This window comes from Mirounga leonina, unplaced genomic scaffold (genome assembly GCF_011800145.1).
Source record: "Mirounga leonina isolate KUSES-001 unplaced genomic scaffold, KU_Mleo_1.0 Mir_154, whole genome shotgun sequence".
Classification (NCBI taxonomy): Eukaryota; Metazoa; Chordata; class Mammalia; order Carnivora; family Phocidae; genus Mirounga; species Mirounga leonina.
Window position 1 is genome coordinate 62,450,822 of NW_023270389.1, and position 20,373 is coordinate 62,471,194.

Genomic DNA, 20,373 nt, shown 5'->3' on the forward strand with positions numbered 1-20,373 from the left:
TTACCTAGATAACTCAGGCTCCCAGAGTAGCTTTTTCCTAAAAATATTCAAGCACTTGAAAGAAATGGGATTTTTTTTTGAAAGAGATGAATTTACCAGTTAACTTTTCTGATTCTATTGTAACATTTGCTAGTTTAGCGTTGATCGCAATCGCTAGGTTTATATGAGCCTGGCACTTCCCTTGGCTGCAGGGTACTTTACAAAACAATTTTTGAAGACTGAAATTTTTCTTGCCTTTTCAGGCACTTTCCCCCCCTTTCTGATCTTGAGTGGCTTTGCATTGGAGCTTGCAGTTTGCTATAGGAAGCATTCTCTCTAGTTCGTTTGGCAAGAGAAGAGTGAAAACCCAATTTGGCTTTAAAATGTAGCACATTAGTGAGTAACAGTTTCAGCGAGGATATTTAGAGTGGCTTTGAGAGGCCGTGTGACACCCATAGAGAGTCCATTCACGGAAATGACTTATTTACAATTTGTCATAATCTCTGTAATTAATCATTAAATCAAGTCATTTTTATTAAATGTCAGTCTGCATGCTTAATATTAGCTATATAGGAATTTTAAGAAGTCATATTGGCCTAAATATTGAAGTTTGTAAGAAGTATAGTTGTAGTTAATATGAAGTGGTGCATGGAAAATGTATTCGAAAATTAGTAAACACTTATAGGGTAGATTAAATCTGTCATTTCCAAACATAATGCATATAGAACAGTACTGAACTTGAAAGAATGACATACCCTTATTTATGTGTGCTATGCCAGGCCAGTGCTAACTTTGATATGTGATAGGGCTTAAAAGAATGCATCTTAACCATATGTCATTAAAATATATATATATTACTTAAAACATTTGTAAATAAGGGCATGTTCACTTCATTTAAAGAATTGTCCTCAACGCAATGTGTATTTTACCTTTGAGAGGATTAGTAAAGACACTAACATTTTTGTATGTCTAGTGCTCCGAAATGATCTTTGATCAAAGTAAAAACATGTAGGCTTTTCACGTGAGTCTCTTACATTTGTTTTTCAAAGCAGACGAAAATATACATGTATCTTTTCTGTGGACCATTTCTTTGGAAACGTACCACGTAGACAAGCTGGTTGCTAATATTGAGGTGACTATTTCATGTTTACTAGAGACACCACAATACTTCCTAAGGACGTCTATTTGGACAATTTTCAAAAAAGCACAATGGTATAATAATGGTTAATTAAAACATTTAAGGAAAGTATTTTTGCTTATGAACCATAGCCGTTAGTGCCATTTATTTGTCTATAGTGTAAAAAAAAAAAAAATCCATTTCTTCTATCTTATAACCGTTTCTCGTTGTCACTTAAAGTCCTCATCGAATAGAAGAAATTTGAGCCCAGAACCATATCCCAAGAAGAGCAAATTTATAAAGGTTTTTCTATAACTAACTGCCTTTGAGAGAGAGAGAGCCTCTTGAGGATGGGCCAGGAGGGGAAAATGGTGCAGGTGTACATTAAAAGCCTAGACATCATTATACACAAGCCCTTGGTGTAGCATTTGTTTAAGACTTCAAAATCCCCAAGATTCTGCAACTGACTAAACCAAAAGAAACTGAAGCGGGGGGGCAGGTGGAATATCCCTTTAGGTTCTCATTTCTGTTGAGACTCAAACTAAAATTCATATTTCACACAGTCCACTCTGTTTCCCTCCATGTCCTTTTATCAACCATCAGAGGGTATGTTTGATGCAAGGGGTGATTTTGACACCAGTGCACCAATGAATTTTCCAACCAAGTTCCTTTTGTGTCTGAATTTCTACCATTTTGAAATAATGGGAACAATTTTGAAATGAAAATGACATTTGAGATTGGCCTTCCTTGATAGTCTGCACCAGCATACTATACATCTCCAGGCGGGTGGGGTAGCAGAACACGTGGACTAAGGAGCCCCCACTTCATATTTCCGGGGGCTTATCACAACAAAGAACATCAAGCAGGGTGAAATCCTTAGGTGAAGAGGAAACAAAATTAGAGGGTATGTTGGGGCACAGGGAAGTTTTGTTTTTCATACTAAGTGTGGAGTCTAGAAAATGTGGTAATTTCTCACATTCTATTTATATGTTATTTTACTTGAGGGATGCCTCAAAGCAGTACTAGAATCACTTATGTGCAAAAGGGAGAGGGAGGGAGGGTTTATCATAGTTTGCTCAACTTGCTTTGTAAAGGTGCTTATCTTGCAGTAAAAATAATACTTTAGTCAAAATATAGGCGGTCTGTAGGTTTGACCAGCATGGAAGTATTTTAATAATTGAAGTGTTTCTGTTTAAAAGTCAATCAAGTAATGCCCTCGAAGGCAATCAATCCTCATATTGTTATTCTTATTTAATAATACATATATAATTTTTTTCCCTCTCCAAAAATAATGGAACTTTTAGGCATTATAAACCAAAACAATCCCAAGCTTACATCTGTATCCTGAATTTTAAAATTTGCATTCTGGACTGGCTGTTCTTGAAATAACGAATTAATTTTGTTATTCAAACTGCAAAAATCTAACGGCCAGAATTTGAAAATAATCTCATGGTCCAATTATTCTCCATTATTTGAAGACCTATATTGTGTGTCTGATCCTCTCCCCTTACAGATTGCCGTATCACACGTGCTTTCACCGAGACCAATCTCAAATCAGACAAAAAAACTTAGAGCTGGAAGGAAAAAAGTGATTTCCAGTTTATTTATCCTGGAAGTGGATGAGCAGGTGCAGGGCCAGGCATAAGGGATGGGAAGGAGCTCCCAGGACTTTGCAAACATTTCCTACGTTCCCCAAACCATTGGCTATCTATCATCTCAGACACAAGCTTTTCCTCTCTTTAGAAGCATGCGAAGGTTGAATCCCTTGCTCTGGGCACATCTTTGATTGAGTCTCAATCCGAAGTCAACATTCTGGTTATGCCCAAGGGATCAAATCTGCATTCTGTAATTATATATTTACCGTTGTTGCACTTACCATTGTCTGCTATATGTATTTACAAACCGAACCCAAGATTGGAATTCTACTATTTCCTTTCCTGACTCGGATCCTATCGACTGTTTTAAAAATACTGCAGCAGAATGCTGTCTCCTGCTGTCAGTGGAGGACATGTTTCGGGCCCTCTGCTTTAGGCTCCCCAAGAGCTGAAGCCCTGGCAGGACTCTACTGACTGACACGCTCTCCCTCTCTGCTCCCAGCCACAAAAAGGGTTGCTTGGGTTTCCAAAACATGTTATTTGTTCAACCACAACGAGGCACCGCTCCTTGCAGGCTACTGACTGCAGGGCTGACAGAGCTGTTGCTGGCCGTGTGAGAGGGAGAGAAGAAACATGACGGCATGACCGGGTGGCAGCCAGACAGGAGCCTCCGAACTCATTTGCTGCCCAAGTGGGAGAATTGAATAGTTTTCCACTTAATCTGAAAATTGGCCTCGGTTCTTGGAATGTTTCTCACCTCCTTCTCTCAGCATCAGCTGCTGAAAAGAAGCCTGAAGAGAAAGTTGGGGAAGGTCTCCCAATGACACGGGAAGAACCATGCCCTGACACCTTCATTTCTCCGTCCATGCAAGACCCCAGGGGTAACACCCGCCTCACCCTCACCCTTGGAATAAGGCGAAAGCAGGTGCGCAGAGCATCACGCTCAGAAACAAGGCACCCGTATACCTGAGGTGCCCTCGCTATTATAATTATTATTATTTGTTGCGCCAAGATGAAGCTTCTCCTTCTCAGAAAGCCTTCTGACCAATGTGGATTTTTTTTTTTCAATGTGGTTTTTTATGATTTTAATTCACTGAGCGCTTACCATCTCAACTTTATTTTGGGTTTCAGCAGGCCCCGAGGAAAGCAATCGCCACGTGGAGTGCTAAAGTTAGGGCACCACGGTAAGGGAGATGATTGCACATTCCCAGGTGGGTTCGCAGGTGGACACACGTTTACGCACACGGACCTCATATAACTCACGTCCTGCCGTTGGTGCCTTTGCCAGACCTCTCAGAGCCTTTTCAACTCTCTGATTATCTCATCCAAAAACCTAAGTTGCAGACAGATATTTTCTCCCTTCGTGTCGGAGAGACCAAGACTGAAGCTTCGGGTCATGTTTACACTTGTGTCATAATATGAACCACAGCATGATTAATATATATCACGGTAACGAACAGCCCCTGCTCCCCAGGGAGGCGCACAGATGGAAAGTGATTTACCCAGAGACTTAGATGAGTTACTCCGATCGCACCAGGAGAAAAGGTGGCACAGGCCGGATCAGAGCTCCCAGAATCTCAGGCTTTGGCCTCACATCACCGACGTGCTCTGTTACGTGTTGTCAGAGGCACGTTGGGGTAAGATGACACTCTCTGGTCATATTGTATCATAGCGACGAGATCCCTTTAGAGGAAGGTGCACCTGATCAAAGTCCACAGCTCGATGGAACGCAAAGCTGCTCTGTTCCTTATAAGGAAACCCTGGGCTGCTGTTGCCTGGACACTTACGGTCCATCGTGTCCACGTAAATGGGCGTCGTAAAGCCTTTTCAGAGTGTCCACTTTGCGCTTTGATGCAACGCCACTTCACAAAAGGAGTCGTGCCACACTCATCTCTTTCTAGTTTCCTCTCTCCCCTCACTGTAATGACACAAATCTTCCTTTTCGTTTTATAATTTTCATAGATATTTTAAAAGGCAATGACTTTAACAAGACATGTTTGGTGAAATAGTCCCTTGGGTTGATATATTTAAGAGTTTGGTTTCGAAAAAAAGTTGAAAAACAACAAGAACCAAAAACAAACAAGCCCCCTCCACCGCCCCCGCCACTCGGTGCCATAGACAAGAGTCCAAAGGACATTAGCTGCTTCATTGCACACATTGGAAAGGAGAGTTTGCTGTGAGCTCAGTCCTTCTAATAGACTGGCAATTCTGTAAAAGGTTTAGAGGATTTTGTTTAACCATTTCTGCATGTGTTTTTAATGAGCTCATGATGGTTTATAACAAAGGCCAGGTTGTGCGTTTTGCGGCATTTTCTGCCCTGCTCCCTCCCTGCTGACCCGAGGAATGGGCACCTGGGCTCCTCTCCTGGCTCACCTATGGGGGTCAAGGTGGTGGGGCCATCTCCGGGCCTGTCTTCGTGCCAGGGATGAATCATGCAGTAGGCAGAGCGGAAGGAGTCCCTTTGTTGACAGCTTTCCATCTGGACTTCGGATACGGCTGACCATTCACGTAGAGCGTTGGTTAGCTGGAAGGGGCTACAGGAGTCAGCTCCTCCATAAGGGATCAGGAGCGTGTGAAGCATCAGCAGAGAATGGCCCAGGATTTCATCTGCAAAGCTCAGAGAAGCATCTCGCTCCCCGAGTTTCAGAGACCTAGGTCTGTGAATGTGTATGACTGCAGCTTTGACATGCTGGCATTTAATATTCAATAGGATCGTTTACAGCCCTGTTCAGATAATCTGACTGGAGTACACCTGAATAAATACATCGAGCTCAGGTGGCTAGAAGTGAACCCCTTTCGAGTTTAATCATTAAAATAAACAGGGCTATTAAGATGAATTTCAGTTCGTCATGTATAAATGTAAGAGGCTCCATAAGGGATGGTGTTTTGTGATTCATATAGGAATATGATGGATGTATGATACGTTTTCCACAGCTATTTAAGAAAAAAAAAAAGATTATCTTAGTCATGGGGTAAAGTTATGTGATGCATTGCACCCTCCCGCCTGTGTCTGGGCCAGTACAGATTTTTTTTTTTTTTTTTTTTTTGTGAAAGATTACTTCTTGGCAAACTAGATATGCAAACGCCAAAATACAGTAAAACCACATTTAATTGGACCTACTTGCCAACTTCTTGAACACAGCTTGGATTATTCCACTGGAGGCTGCTTCTGTTAAAAGCTGGGGGAGGAGGAAGTGGCATATTGACAAGGCTTCAGATAATTTTTTTTTTCACTCGAAGTACAATTATGCAATGAGCCAAGTTTGGAAGTATTTTACTATGTTTAATAATTATTATTAAAGATATTGTAAAACATATGCATTTGTTAAGTGGAATGTAATGGGAGTAAAATCCTGTCATAAATTTTACTTGGGATTTATTTTCCTATTTTGTTTATTTGACAGCCTTCCAGATTGGTTCTAGCCAAAACCATGCACTCTAATACATACCGTACTTGATATCAAAGTGAGAATATGAGTAATTTATAGAACCCGAGTGAGAAGAGTTCTCTGCTCTTAGCCAGCTCCTATGGATCTGCCACCTCTGCTCAGGTAGCAGCTAACACATTCAGCACACGCCGGGAGTGAGAGAACAGCGATCGAGAAGTCCTCCACCTGGAGAAATCTGCCACATCCTTCTCGACGGATGGCAAGCCCCCCAGTCCCCTCAGCCTGGCCACGTCTATTGTTCAAGTGTCTACCCTTCCAGGAGAAGGGTAACTCTTTCTTGAGGTGTGGGTGGGTCTAGGAGCATCCGACTCAGCTCTGGAGGGGTGTGTGAGGATTCACTGGCGATCCGTGATGCCGCTCAGGTGAGTCTTCACTTCAGGTGACACCGTCGGCCCTCACTCAGAAAGCTGAGAAGGCATGACATCAGTTTGCTTCACATCTTGAGCTAAAACAAATTTATATTGTTTTTACAGTCTCTTTTCCAAGGGAGAAAAAAAAATGCCCCCGAAACTGCACTTCTTGAAACTGAACAAAGGTGCCATCTCTAAAGATTAGCAAGCCGCTCCGGATTTACGCTGAACTCCACCTGCTCTGTGAAAACCCCATGGTTTTCTCACAATCCCACTCAAGCTGCTTAGCAATTGGGCCTTCTCTTCTGAGTGTGGGTATTCGTCAGTTTGACTTCTGTTTGCCCTGTCGTCCCGTCGTTTTCTTGTGCCATGCCACAGCCAGCGACCAGGGAAGGAAGACAGCGGGGAGAGGAGAAGGCAGAGCCTCGGGGCCCCTGCAGCCAGCGGGGCAGGCTCCCCCACCCCTGCCCCCCGGCGGGCAGGTGGGCAGCAACCCTAGGTGTGTTTTGAACGCGTGCCCGGGGACCGGGGAGCTGAAAGCAGCTCTGCGGCTGTGTGGGATGGACTGCAGCAGTGTGAGCCTTGTGTCTGCAGAGGGGACATGAGGACATCTGGACCGTGTCCCTGCGAGCAGGGCTCCTGCTGCAGGCCTTTGAAAATCCTGCCACAGCGGCCCCCCAGCGCCTTGGAACTTTCTCCCTGGAGAATTTAGAAGAGCCGATGTCCTTGATTTCCTGGACATCTGCAGCCTCCCCACGTGCGGGGCCCCAGGGAGTGTCCTGCGCAGCCCCTCGTTCTAAGAGCCTAGAGCTAGGAGAGGGGGTCATGCCTGCGACTCTCCAGTCCTCGGCTACCTGGCTGTGCGCTCTTGAACGAGTGACTTCATTCTCTCTGGGCTTTCCTCACCCTCTTCATCTTTAAAACAAACTTCTTGGGCCTTGAGACTCTGAGGTTTTTTTCAGCTCTAAATTCTTGGGTATTTTTTTTTTTTTTACCTGTTCATAATGCTGATGGAACTTGGGCTGATTAACAAGAAAATATTTTCCAATTAGAGTAGAAATGGTGACTAACTCACCACTTTGGCTTCTATAGCTCGTTGCCACAAAAGACAGGCTCGCTCAGATGAGGGAGGGCCATGGGCAGGGCAGGTGAGCCTTTCCACCGGCCTCTGGATTCTTAATATCTAACTGTATTGACAAGTGGATGTCCTTCCGTGTCTCCCTTCGAGCCCAGCAGGTCTGGGTCCGTTTCTGTTTTCTGATAGGAGGCAGCTGAGAGGTCCTAAATAGATGTTAGGCAAGAGCCCGTCTAGGTCCATGCTTTGTTTACACTGCACCGCTTTTGGGAAAGTGAGGGGGACGCTACCACCCTCACTGCCATCGCTCATCATCTTAACTAGCAGTGCACATGTGCAAGGGCCACCTGGCCGAGCCGTCTTCCCCGTTAGTCCTGCAAAGCGGTTTTCTGCTTGTTTAGCTCCTCACAGAGCCTTGGTTGGACAGCTTCCCGCCACCTTCCCGCACAGGACAGGGCCTCGCATATGGAAAGGCTAATTCTGGTAGCTTCCATAGGAAGGGGCACACCAAAGCCCATTGCCGTGGGTGTGGTTCATGGAATTTGGAGTGTCCTGGGGGATTGCTGATAGGTCTATGGATCAAAGATCATTTAAGTTATCATTGAGAGAACACCCCACACTCACAGACAGACTCCGAAATTACAGAAAACCAAATTCTTAGCGACTGTCATAAAAATCCCATGTTTCACCATTCACAGCCAGACCACCGACCTAGTCGTTCCCCATGTTTCTAGCATGTATCTAATCCATCTCAGAATGGGGGAAAACCCTCCCAGAGTGTTGTGTGAGAAAAAACAATCCAAGAGAATGATTGCAGACTAATTTGTACACTCACTCAAATATTTTCCCTTTTATTTTTTTTCATTCCAAAGTCACAAAGTAAAATGGTTGCTGAATTAAAGATTAGCATGTAAGACCGAAATAGGACTACATTCTTATATTAGTTAAAATTCTTTTGGTTGCAAGGAATAGAAATCCATCTTAAGCTAGTTAAGCCAAAAAAGAATTTTATTATAAGGCTCCTTGGATTCAATGGAATCTGAAAGAGCGATAACGGGAGGCCTTAGGAGCGGCCAGAATTAGGAGCACAGAGGCTGTCAGGGTCTGCTCTCCTCTCCCTGCCTCCCATTCCCGTTCTGCTGATTGGCATTTTCCATCCCTCAGTCCACATGGTGGGACGGGCTGCCAACTGTTTCGGCATTTCCATGTCTTCATCTTCAGACTCCTTTTGTCAGTTACAGTTCCCAAATCCTGGGGCACGATTCTGGTCGGCCTGTTTGGACCAGGGGTGCCCACCTCTCAACCAATAGGCTGTGCCAAGGGCAAGGCCCGTGGTCCCCGTGGTGGGACCCCACCCTCACCCCCGTGGGAGAGGGTCAGGGGCATGATTCCCAGGGGGTGGGGATGAGGCGGGCACTGAGCAGACAGAACAGTAGGGCCCCACTGCATTTCTCAACAAAATCAAAGGGAAACTATGAAAAAATACTATTTATCTGGAAGTGAGAATAATATATTGTCCTTTGTGGTCCAACAGCGGTTATTAATCTCTAATCCATGACCAAATAGTGAAGTGGAATAACGTAGGTTTTCTAAAGTATAAATTATTAATTAGTTTTCATTTAACTTAGTTCATCTGATCTCCCTCAAATTCCCTATTGTTGTATAATCATATATAATGTTCATGTACTTTTTTGTGGAATCCTTACCTGGTGAGCCCATGGAATTCAGTGGCCGACCTTACCTATCAACTATTTGATGGTGATCAGACAACGGAGCACAGTGAGTGGAGAAGACACTGGCTTTCTCCTCATTTAGGGCACAGGAAGGATGCTCTGTGCAATGGAGAGCTCTGCATTCACAGCAGGCAAGGCATGTGTGTTCTCCATCCGGGGACACGGGGACTGTGAGTCTAGGAGAGGACGGGACCGGGAAGGCCAATGCTGCTTAGTGTGAGTGAGGTCCTCCGAGCCAGGGTGTTGGCTATCAGCAGTACTAACCCTCCCAGGTGCCTCCAGGGTCCCAGTTGGGAAATTCGCCTGCCTGGTGGAAAGAGAGACTAGCACCCGTGCGCTGAGGTCAAGAGACATACTCTTGCCGTTCGGACGTATGGCTCACCACTCCTTAGCTACCTACTGCCCCTTTGCTAAAGACACAAAACACTCAGTGTGAAGGAGGCTCCTGGTTAGAGTTAGGTCTTCAAGGCCAAGGTGGAGAAGCATGAGGCTCCTGGACTCAGAGTGTCTCCAACTGTCTAGAAAACAAATACGAGTATTTTAGGTACCATGGATTTCACTGTTGCTTCAGCCCCCCCAAATTATTGTGATCTGCATTTGGGGAACTTTGGGGGCTGACAAAGGATGTTACCTCTTTTCGAGCCTTTGACAGTCTTGGCCCCCTTCTGTGTGCCTCTTGAGAGGCAACTAGGAAGCCAGGATAGAAGAGTCTGTACTTCAAAGCAGGCAGCCCAGGGTTCAGATCGAGCCTTGGGTCGATGTTTCCTCTCTACGGCAGAGATCCCACAACCGCCCCTCAGAAAGGCCTTGAGGACCAGACCGGCCTTGAGGACCAGATGGCACCTCTCAGGCAACGGAAGCATTGCACCTGCCAGGGCCCTTCCAGTCACAGGACAGAAAATGGACTCAGACTGGCTGGAAAACACAAAGGAAATGATTGAGTCATGTGTCGGAGAGTCTGGGGGTGGCTGTGGCCACAGGGGTGACTGGGCACAAGAACTCAAATGACAGCATTAGGTTCTGTCATTCTCTCTTTCCCCTCCCCGTCCCCTCTCTTGGGTTCACTTCTGTCTTTACAGCCAAAGATGGGCTTTCCTCACGTGATGGGGGACCTGGGCCTGGACAAAGATGTGCCAGCTGGCCTCGTCCCAGGAAGTGACCCCCGAGGGAAGGGGATGGCTTCCTCTGAACACCCGCATTTAAACTCCAAGGGAAGAATTCTAACCCGACCTAGATGGTGTGCTTGTCCCAGGCCATGGAATGGCTTCTTACGGCCACTGCGAGTAGAAGCCTTGAGTCAAGCTGCCCAGAGGAGGAAGTCGGGCTGTAGGAAGTTTGCAGGGCCCCAAACACAAGGATTCACCAGGGAGTCAAGGGCAGGAGGAGTTTCTGTTCATGCGTTCCTGCCTAGGAAAGACAAATTTGGTTTGGGTGTGCGATGGTAGGAAAAAGTGGTACGGCAGAAGGCCACTATTTGTTAAGTGACTGCTGTATACTTGGCCCTCGCGGTCCAGCAAGGCCCTGCCCTCATGGAACTTACGGGTCAGTGAAACAATTAAACAGAAAATTTTAGTAAAGCATCATAAGTGTCATGAAAAGAGTAAATAGCAAGGGGAGTCCAGGGAAGACTTTCTAGCAGAAGTGACAGGGGGTACAAGTTGGTTACACAATAAGGGGGTGCAGAGTGCTGGGGGCAGAGGGATCAGCATGGGCAAAGGCCCCAAAGAGAACCAAGTGGCTTTGACGGGGCTGGTAGTTCCTTCCCTGGCCAGTCTGAATGGTTGGAGCACTGCTGGGGAAAGGTGTGTTCATTTCCTGGGGCCGCCATAACCGATTACCACACACTCGGTGGCTCGAAACAACAGAAATGTGCTCTCTCTCACGGTTCTGGAGGCTGGAAGTCCGAAATTGAGTTGTGAGCAGGGCTGCCCTAGGAGAGAATCTTTCCCAGCCTCTTATGTCCCAGCCTCTGGCCACTCCTGGCCCTCCTGGGGCTGCACCCTCCCAACCCTGCCTCTACCTCCACGTGGCCTTCTCCTGCATGTTCCTGTCCTCGCCTCTCTTGGGTAATGCAGACAATCGCCTCATCTCAGGATCCTTAACTAAGTGCCACCTGCAAAGACCCTTTCTCCAAGTAAGGCCACATTCCCAAGGTCTGCATGCGAGGAAGTGGACATACTTTTGGGGGGCCACCATCCAGTACAGGACAGAGGGTGGAGTAACGACAGATGCTCTGGACTGAGCAGCAAGGCCAGGTCCTAAGGAATCAGGATCTCATCCTAGAGCAGGCCAGTGATGTTTCAGATTGCATTCTAGCAAGAACACTGTGGTGGTTTTGTGGAAGCAGGGCTGTGGTCTGTCAGGGGGCCATTGTTGTGGCTCAGGAGGGAGGGAGAGGGGCTGCCCTAAGGAAGCAGCTGAGCCAGGGATGGAAAGAAGGGGATCGTGGATCTTTACAGGAAAGCAGGTCAGCGGGACTTGGGGATGGGTGGGTGGCAGGTGGCAGGACGTGGGTGGAGGGATCTTCATGGCAAATGTGTATCATTATGCTATATATTCTGTGTGTTAATTTTTTCCCAGGGGACATCCTGGAAGAAGGAAAGAATGCTGGCTTTGGAATGAGCTAACCCTGGGTTCAAATCCCAGTGCTTTCACTTCGCAGCTTCTTGACCTTGATTGTTTCTCATTTTCTCTGGGCCTCCGTTTCCTCCTCAAGAAAATGAAGATACAATACTGACTTCCTAGGGCTCTAGGAAGAATGAAGAGACAGCTTGCAAAGGGTGCCTGGCCCAGAGCCCAGCACCACGTGGGTACCTCAAACCGGCTAGTTACCCCCCCTTCCTAGCTGGACCAGCCCCTTTTCCTGCCGGGGCTTCCCCCACCCCCCCCACCCCCGGGTTCAGCTGCTCCCACCTCCTACCTCGCTCTCATCTGCTTCCTGGCCAGCTGGCGCCTCACCTGCAGACCTTCTCTCCTGGGACCTGCCTACAAGTTCCCCTCTCCCCTGTCCCCGGCCCTTCAACAAATGTTCTCTAGCTTGTTACTCTGAAGTAGCACAAACTGTGAAGTGGATAAGCTGTGAAATGGGTGGTCTTAGGCCCTGAAGCACTTGTTTCATTCAGTTCCTGCTGCAATTAGTCCGTTCAATCATTTCTTCCTGCATTCCCACAACCCCTCACTCAACACACGTGCAGAGCGGGCCGGGCCTGGCACGAACACGAAGTGCAATGTAACTCATTCCACCTCCTGCACTTTGTGGATTGCACTGGGCCACCGACCTTCTCTCTGCCCCTGGATTCTCCCGATAGGCTGCCTTCATGGCTTCCCTCTGGCTCTGAAATCTCTGCAGGTAAAGTGAGGAGTAGCTTGAGTTAGATGTCCCGGGAGGCAGAAGGTGTCCCCTTAGAGAGCCCATCCCCCCAACCTACCTCTCAGGCAGATTTCCAATCTCATCGGCCACGTTGTCCCCAGCCCATTTCCTGCCACCTCCCTCCCACTCCCACTCCATGGCTCTGTCTGTTTAGCTGAGAGGGCAGGGCCAGCCTCTTACTTACTGAGAGTCATGTTTTAGGAACGAGAGCACAAAAACCTGTGTGGTTTTCTGGGACTGGCCTTGCACAAAGTGGAGAGGGTCTACAACACTCTGCCCCACTGGGGGCTTGGCTTGCTGTTTTGGGCAATGGGGAGGCCTCTGCTTTCCCCCTTTATGCTGCCCAAAGCCTCATAGTGCTCAGGGTTATGTGTGTGCAAGTAAATGTGTCCTGATGGGATTTGCATAGGTCAGGAGCCCTCTCCATAAAAGGACGTTCTCAAAGACTTGCAGCAGAGGTTCTGAGACACTGATTCAACCCACCACCTCAGACAGGCTGTCATGAGGAAGGGGGAGATAGTGTGAACTCTTGGAAGGCAGAAACTTCAGGAAGAACAAACAGTCATTCCATGAATCGATGCATTCATTTATTCCATTAGCATCATTCAAGGCCCTGTGGGGCTTACCACAAAGAATCAGAAACCATCCCTGTCCTGCAGGACCTCAGAGAGTCTAAAGAGAAGGAGGTGAGTACACAAGTCCACGTGTCTTGCTTTAAGGCTATTGCAAAGAAAGCTGATGTCCAGCTGGAACCTCATGTTGAATGCACTCTGGGTCACTCGATTTATAAATTCCTGCTAATCTCTCCAACAATGTTTCAAGATAGGTATAAACACCCCTTTCACAGACGAGGAAACAGAAGGGCGGAGTGTAACTTCTCCAGGAACCAGGCTTTCCAACCCCGTTCTGCTGACCCCAACTATTAAATCTGCTTGTCAAAATTTAAATAAAAAAAAAAAAAAAACAGATGAAAGAGAATTTGACGTGTTAGAGAAATATTCTTCCTTTTGCAAAAGAATTTGGTTCTTTAATCCTTTAAATTTTGAGTGATTCTAGAACCTTCCCAATAGAATTTTCACTCACCTGACTTTCCTCCACAATTTCAGGAACACCTCCACAGGTAGCATGAGGCTTCACTGGTGGAGGTGTCTGTTGCTCTATCTAGAATAGTACCCAGCCATGGCGGCTTTGGTGATTCCAAAATTTGATATGAGAAGGCCCCAAAAAGGAATTTCAAGCCAGAATTTAGATTCTCTGAGCCAAATCTCTATCAAGCATGTGAATTGAGATCAGAGAGGTTAAGTGACTGGCTTAAGGCCACACAGCTGGATCATGGTGGGGGGATGAAACTCAGTTTTGCCCAGTGCTCCTCAGCAGGGTGAGGGAGGTGGCTCTGCCCTCAGGTTCTGTGGCCCACAGAAGTGCTAGGAAAGAGCACAGTCACCTCTACTTGATGGAGCGACCCGCAGTGCAATCATTCCCAACAGTTTACATGCCCTGGGGTGCCCACAGCCAACTCGATGTACCCTTTGCCAGCAGCCAGACGTCCCTGGTGCCGTGTGGGCAAAACCCGGTGAGTAGCCTCGCTCCGTTCAGCCCCACTGCTGTGCATTAAGGGATCGATTTTCATTTAATTGAAGTTTGACGTATTCTGAGCTGAGGTGGCCTTGCTTTGGCTTTCTGAAGAAAGAATGCAGCCTTAGCCCAAGAGTTTGAGTTTCACGTAGCAGCCTCCAATACCTGAGGGAGACTGCCCTACTACTTTCTAGAGTCTTTCTGAAATGAACTTAAAGGTCTGTGCATTTGCCTTCTTCTTTGCTGTTCCTTTCTCAGCCAGGGCTCACATCTCAGACTGCAAGGAGGTGTGGCTGGGGGGAGCTGAGGCCCGTGGAAAACAGGCTGCCTCCCCTTCAGCACTTGGGTCATTAGCGGGGGCGTTCTCTTGGAGTAGAGGATGAAGCCAGGGAAGGCTCTGGAAATGCTTGCTCGGCTTTGCTATTGTCGCTGTTGTTTACCCAGGCTTCCGTTCGTGCACCACCCACGGGCAGGGTCCTGGAGGCCAGCAGACAGGATCCTGGGAGGGAAGCCACAGAGTGTGAAGGTTAGCGAGGAACATAAATCAGCCCACAGCCCTGCCAGGCTCATCAGCTGGCCTGCAGAGTCCTTCCCGCTCTCTGACTCTGGAAACTCCAGCTGCCCCTCAGGCCCTGCCTTCTCCCTGGCTCTGCACAACCACGGTGCGCACATGCTGTGTCTCTCCTGTGTCCATGCTCACCTGCTGCCTCCGCCGGGCCTGCTCCTGCCCGCGGCTGGTCAGACCCCACTCTGAATCACACACTTGACATTGAACATCCCTTTGGATTCTCACACCGGCCTCATGCAGTAGATGTTTTCCCATCGTGATGCATGAGGAAACAGCGTTCACAGGAGGTAAGGGACTCATCCAAGGTCACCCGTGGAGTGAAGTGCAGAGGCAGGCTCAGCTCCTGGTCCTTGACACCTGCTATAGGGCCGATGCTGGCGCTGGGGTAGGACGTGGTCTCTGACCTTCAGTCAGCAATGGGCCTGGGGGACAGGAGTGGTTTTCTTTTCTGATGTATACATTTCTGTTTTCTGAATCTTTTTCAACAAGCCCACGTCACTTGTGTCATTGAAAATGACATTAATGACCGCGGACTGCAGACAGGCGTTTACCGAGCACCAGACCTGTGTCATCTTGTTTATTGATCTTGGCTGAGGATCCCGTGACTGCCATCCTGGCTTTCTAGAGGAGGAAACCAAGTTGGAGAAACATGAAATAACCATCAGAGTCGAACAGTCAAGAACGGCAGAGCCAGGCTCAGGCCCGGGGAGGCCTGACGGAGCTTTCCAAGGGGAGATGAAGCTTTGTCTTAGGAATAAAAGGAGCAATCCGCTTCATGAGAAATGTCCAGAATAGGCAAATCCACAGAAATGGAAGCAGATGAGTGGTTGCCAGGGGCAGGGGTGGATGGGGACAGGGTTTCCTTCCAGGTGATGACACGTTCTAGAATAAGACAATGGTGAGGGCTGTACAACGCTGTGAATGTACTAACAGTCACTAATGGTAGCTTCTATATTTGCATTTTATCACAATTTTAAAAGTGAAAAAAAAATGCAAGAGACGGAAAAGCTGCTGCTGATCATTTCCAGGGTCAGTTACGTTCTGGAAACTCTTTTCAAGGAGGAATACAGTTTCTTCGAAAAACGATAAAAGAATACTAAGAAGAGGCCCATGGGGATGGGGAACCTGAAGACTTGAAACAGGAATCAGATGTCCGTTAGAATTATTTCCTTTGCCAAAGGCGTCCGATGCTCATCAAAATCCTGGGCATCATTGCCTTTGTCATACCCATTTCAGGGTTGGGAAAACTGAGATGTGGAGAGGTTCAGTGACCTGCTCCAGGTCATGATGCTGGTAAGTGGCCAAGCTGGGTTCTGATTCCAGGTGTTCTGACCTCCACGTCCACACCGGGAACTGCAACCATCACAGATCTGTGTGCAGTCTTATTACCTTATGAGTGCAACACGGTGTGATTTAACTCAGTGAAAACATTGCCGTCTTTACCCTTCCTGCTTTTGTCAGTAATAGTTTGGCCAACAAGGAGAAGTGCTTCAGAGGTAGGGGGCTTAGTGAAACTGCTGAACATGGGATCCCTGGCCAGGCTGTGCCGGGTGATGACAAACCATGTTCAAATTAACCTTGTGCCCTAAAGGTTGCATTTGGTGGTAGGTGGGGTAGAAGGCGTGAGGTCCTGGCCAGCTGCACCCGGGGGTGAGCCTCCGGGCCTCCCCCCACCCCGGGTCCCCCTGCCACTGGTGGGCATGATGGCTGCCGCTCAGCCCGCAGCTTGGGGGCCCACACTGCTGTGGCCACAGCCACTGCCCAGGAACGCTGAGCCGGGGGACAGTTGCACCGAGGTGGCATGAGAGAGCATTTGAAGTTTGAAAAACAAAATAAAAAGCCAAACCCACAATCTTCTGCTGCAGATATTCGTTTAGTCCTGGTGGGGTGGGAGTTAGGCTGTCTCTCTGTGAAGACATCCCCATGCAAACCACGGTGGAGTCCATCCTTCAGGTTCCGTTTGGCTAAATAACAACAAAAACACCAGTAATACCCCAATGCCGGGCAAGGGTCTGCTCTCTGCATGAGGGTTTGGGGCAGAAGCCCCAAGTCTCAGATCCTGGACCCTTGGAGGACAGAGAGCAGGTCTCTGCCATCCTGCTGCCGTGCCCAGCACCGGGCTTGGTCGTCTCCTGCCCAGACCTTTGCAAGAGCCGGCTAACCGGGTTTCCTGCTCGGACTCATCCATCTTGAGCAAGCCACCAACCACCGCACCCCAGAGTGAACTTTCCAGAGCCAGGTGGGGTCAACTCCCTCCCTTGTTCCATATCTGGTAGTAGTCTCACATCCTTCACAGAATAACACACAGATTCGAGAGAGATTGGAGATGTTGAGTGGGCAGGTCTGGGCAATTATCTGAGGTTTCACAGGTGTCTGGCCTGGCCAGCATTGTGGACGATGGTCCACTTCCTGGGCGGAGGACAAGCCAGTGTCGGGACTGGGTAAGTGGATGGGGTTGTTGGACGATGGCTCAGCTTTGGACACAATGACATCCGTGCCTGGGACACACACAAGGAGAAACACTCACTGTGATGGAGAAAAAGCAGAGGGCCTACGACAGGACCTGCAGAACACCAGTGTTTAAGGATGGCCACGGAAGGGGGTCTGCATGGAGACACAGAGGGAGGCGGCCGGGCTGGAGGCAAAGCTGGGGAAATGGGTCCTCAAAGTCAGGATGCCAAGGCACACGAGGAGGGAAGAGCTCACCGCCACCTTGGGCAGGGGGAGTTTCCGTGGGGCTGGCGCTGGTAGGGGGAGAAGTCAGATTGCAGTTGTGGGCCGCGAAGGTGAGTCAATGCAGACAGTAAGCGAAGGATGACTTCTGTCAAGAACTTCAGCCAAGAATGTGGGAGAAAAAGAACGGACTGAGTCTGGAGAGGAAAAATCTTCAAAAAGAGGTTTTCTTTTTTTCCCTCGCTCCCTCCCTCCCTCCTTCCATCGGTCCCTCCCTCCATCGGGGACCCTGACCAGTCAGTCCCACGGGGAAGGTGCTGGTGGAGCAGTGGCAGGGAAAGACCCAGGAGGGACAGAATGATCACAGGGAAGGTGGAGCCAGGGAGGGGTCAGAGTCTGCGCAGGGGAGGTCCCACTTTCACCACTGCCAAGAGGGGGACAGGAGGGGACAGGTGCAGATTAGCCTGGGGTTTGGGGCCAGGCGTTGGGGAAGTCATCTCTCCATCCTTTCCAGCCTTGCCTCCAAGTGCTCCTGTACAAAAAGGACCGCACACACTCGTTCCCCTGCGTGCCTGGCTTTTCTCCACGTCACTGCATCTGCTTTCCCCGTGCCCTTCATGCTGTCTTTCAGCGCAGAGGGGAATCCGGATTTCATGGGGCCTGAAGTGTGCACAACTCAGGACGGCTTCGCTAACAAAAAGAATGCTCACATCCACGCCTCTGGCAAGTTTTACAAAAATACATGAACATGTGAACACATTTCTTAGCTCCTTGTAGGACCTTGAAAGGGACCCATGTAAGCTTGGGTCCTCAAAGGTCAAGCTTTCTAAATCTTCCTCGACTCAAATGTTAAAATCCTATGTGATCTTCAAACCTGAGCAGCAGGAACCACAAACCAACCAAAACAAAGAAACCCCCAAAGGAACAAAAAAACCTCCTCCACGAAGCCCTTTTGAATGGAAGGAAGGAGGTAGAGCCTCGGTGTCCTCATCTGTAAAATGGAATTGAGAGCATCTACCACCTTGCTGGAGGATTAAGTAAGGTGACATATGGGACAGAATCTGGATGGTTCCTTCCCCATAATTGGCACTTCCTAAACCTAAACCAAATAAAGTGCTTTCCTTTCTCACTCATCTCTCTGACCTGCATGTTAGTTATTTGCATGCTCACCTTCTTCTCCTTCCCAGTGGACCCCACACACCTTGCACGTATCTTGCTATTTTAAATCCTGGACCTGTGCGTCTTGCAGATGGTGGGGCGTTTGATGCATGGATCAAATGAATGGATGGATGGATGAACTGCGTACGAACCACTTCTTTAGGAAGGATATTAGGAGACTTGCTTAGAACCCCACATGAACAAGTTTTCCAGCAGAAGCTGCGGATTCTCCGTGCCCACACTGGGGATAGGGAAGAACAAGAAAGTGTCATGGAGCGTAGCCCTCATTTGGCAGAGGAAGCAGAATGTGGTGAAGTCAGGGCCTCGCTTCAACCAACTTTCAGGGTTTAGCTGGCAGAATTAGGAATCTTTAAAACAGGATGGTGAGCCATGCTGCTTGGACTAAACATGGCAAAGACCCCCCCCTCCCCGCCCCCCAAATGAGGCAGAAGCTGTCAGACGCAATTCACAAGTCTAATGAATATGTAGTATAATATGGGTGGATTTCTTACTTTATTCATCTTGAATACATTGCTGCTTCGGGAAATCTCATTTCCCAGAGCTACCTGTGCGGGGAGAAAGTGCTTTATGGTTTACTTTTCAAAGGTCTTTTGCGAGGTTAAGTGAAAAAATATATATATAAAAGTATTCGAGAAACTAAATGTTACCCAAATATATATTTGCTATTAGTGTGCCTCCCTGGCCTGATCTCTCTTCCTCCCTTCTTGCCCCCACCTTGTCCTTCCCTCTCTTCCCTCAGACTCTGTGTCCCATGAGTTTCTCGTCATTTCCCAAACACTTCCTGGGGCTCGTTGGTCCACAAGGCCAGGGGAGACTGCCCACGCATGTGTCTGCCTATCCCCAGATCCCAAAGTCCTTGAGAAGAGTCCTGGCACACAGTAGGAGCTCCGCAAATGTTTGCTGGATGGATGATACTCTTAAGATGACAGGAAAATAGCGCTTGTATCATTTCATCTGGATCATTCGGTTGTACAGCCTCTTAAGGAAGGCAAATTTAGTTCACAAGACACCGACCCCCTTCATTATTCCTAGGAAAGAAAGGCCATTCAACGTTCTGCAAATGTGGAAAAAAATATGTCATAATATGCCTATTCTGAAGTAACTTCTAAACCACCCTTAATATCACATTGAGGGAGTCAGCTCTCTGTTGGGGAAAAAGCCCCAGTGAGATATCCAAGGATATGGGTTTAAATCCACATGATCTTGTCTAAAACCTTTGACTTCTTGGAGTCTCAGTTTCTTCTTGTGTAAAGTGAAGGTAATCATCCTGTCCCGCCTTCCTGGGGGGACTGTTTTTGAGGTCAATAGAATAATGCGCGTGTCTACGCAAGCCCTCTACCCATACGCTCCCTCCTCCCAGCACAATCTTTTTAGACAGGACCTTGGTAGACACAAAAGATGTTTACTGATAAACATTGGGAAGGGGTCAGCAATGAAAGGGAAATACTAGAAAACTGTGAAGCAACAGCTCTCCCTGGGGGCAGAGCAACTGGTGGTTTTACCAAGTGGATTGTTCTAAACCTGGCAAATGAGACCACTTGGTGGGAAGAACGAGGGCATAAAGCATAGGGGAGATAATCCCGGGGTCTCCACCCCTCCTTTCCTGCTCTCGCAACACAAGGAATCCATCGTTTCTGGTTCCCTCAGGACCCTATGCTATGCTGGTCACATCCGTATTCCGCACCTGCCTCAAAACTCGTCCTTCCCACT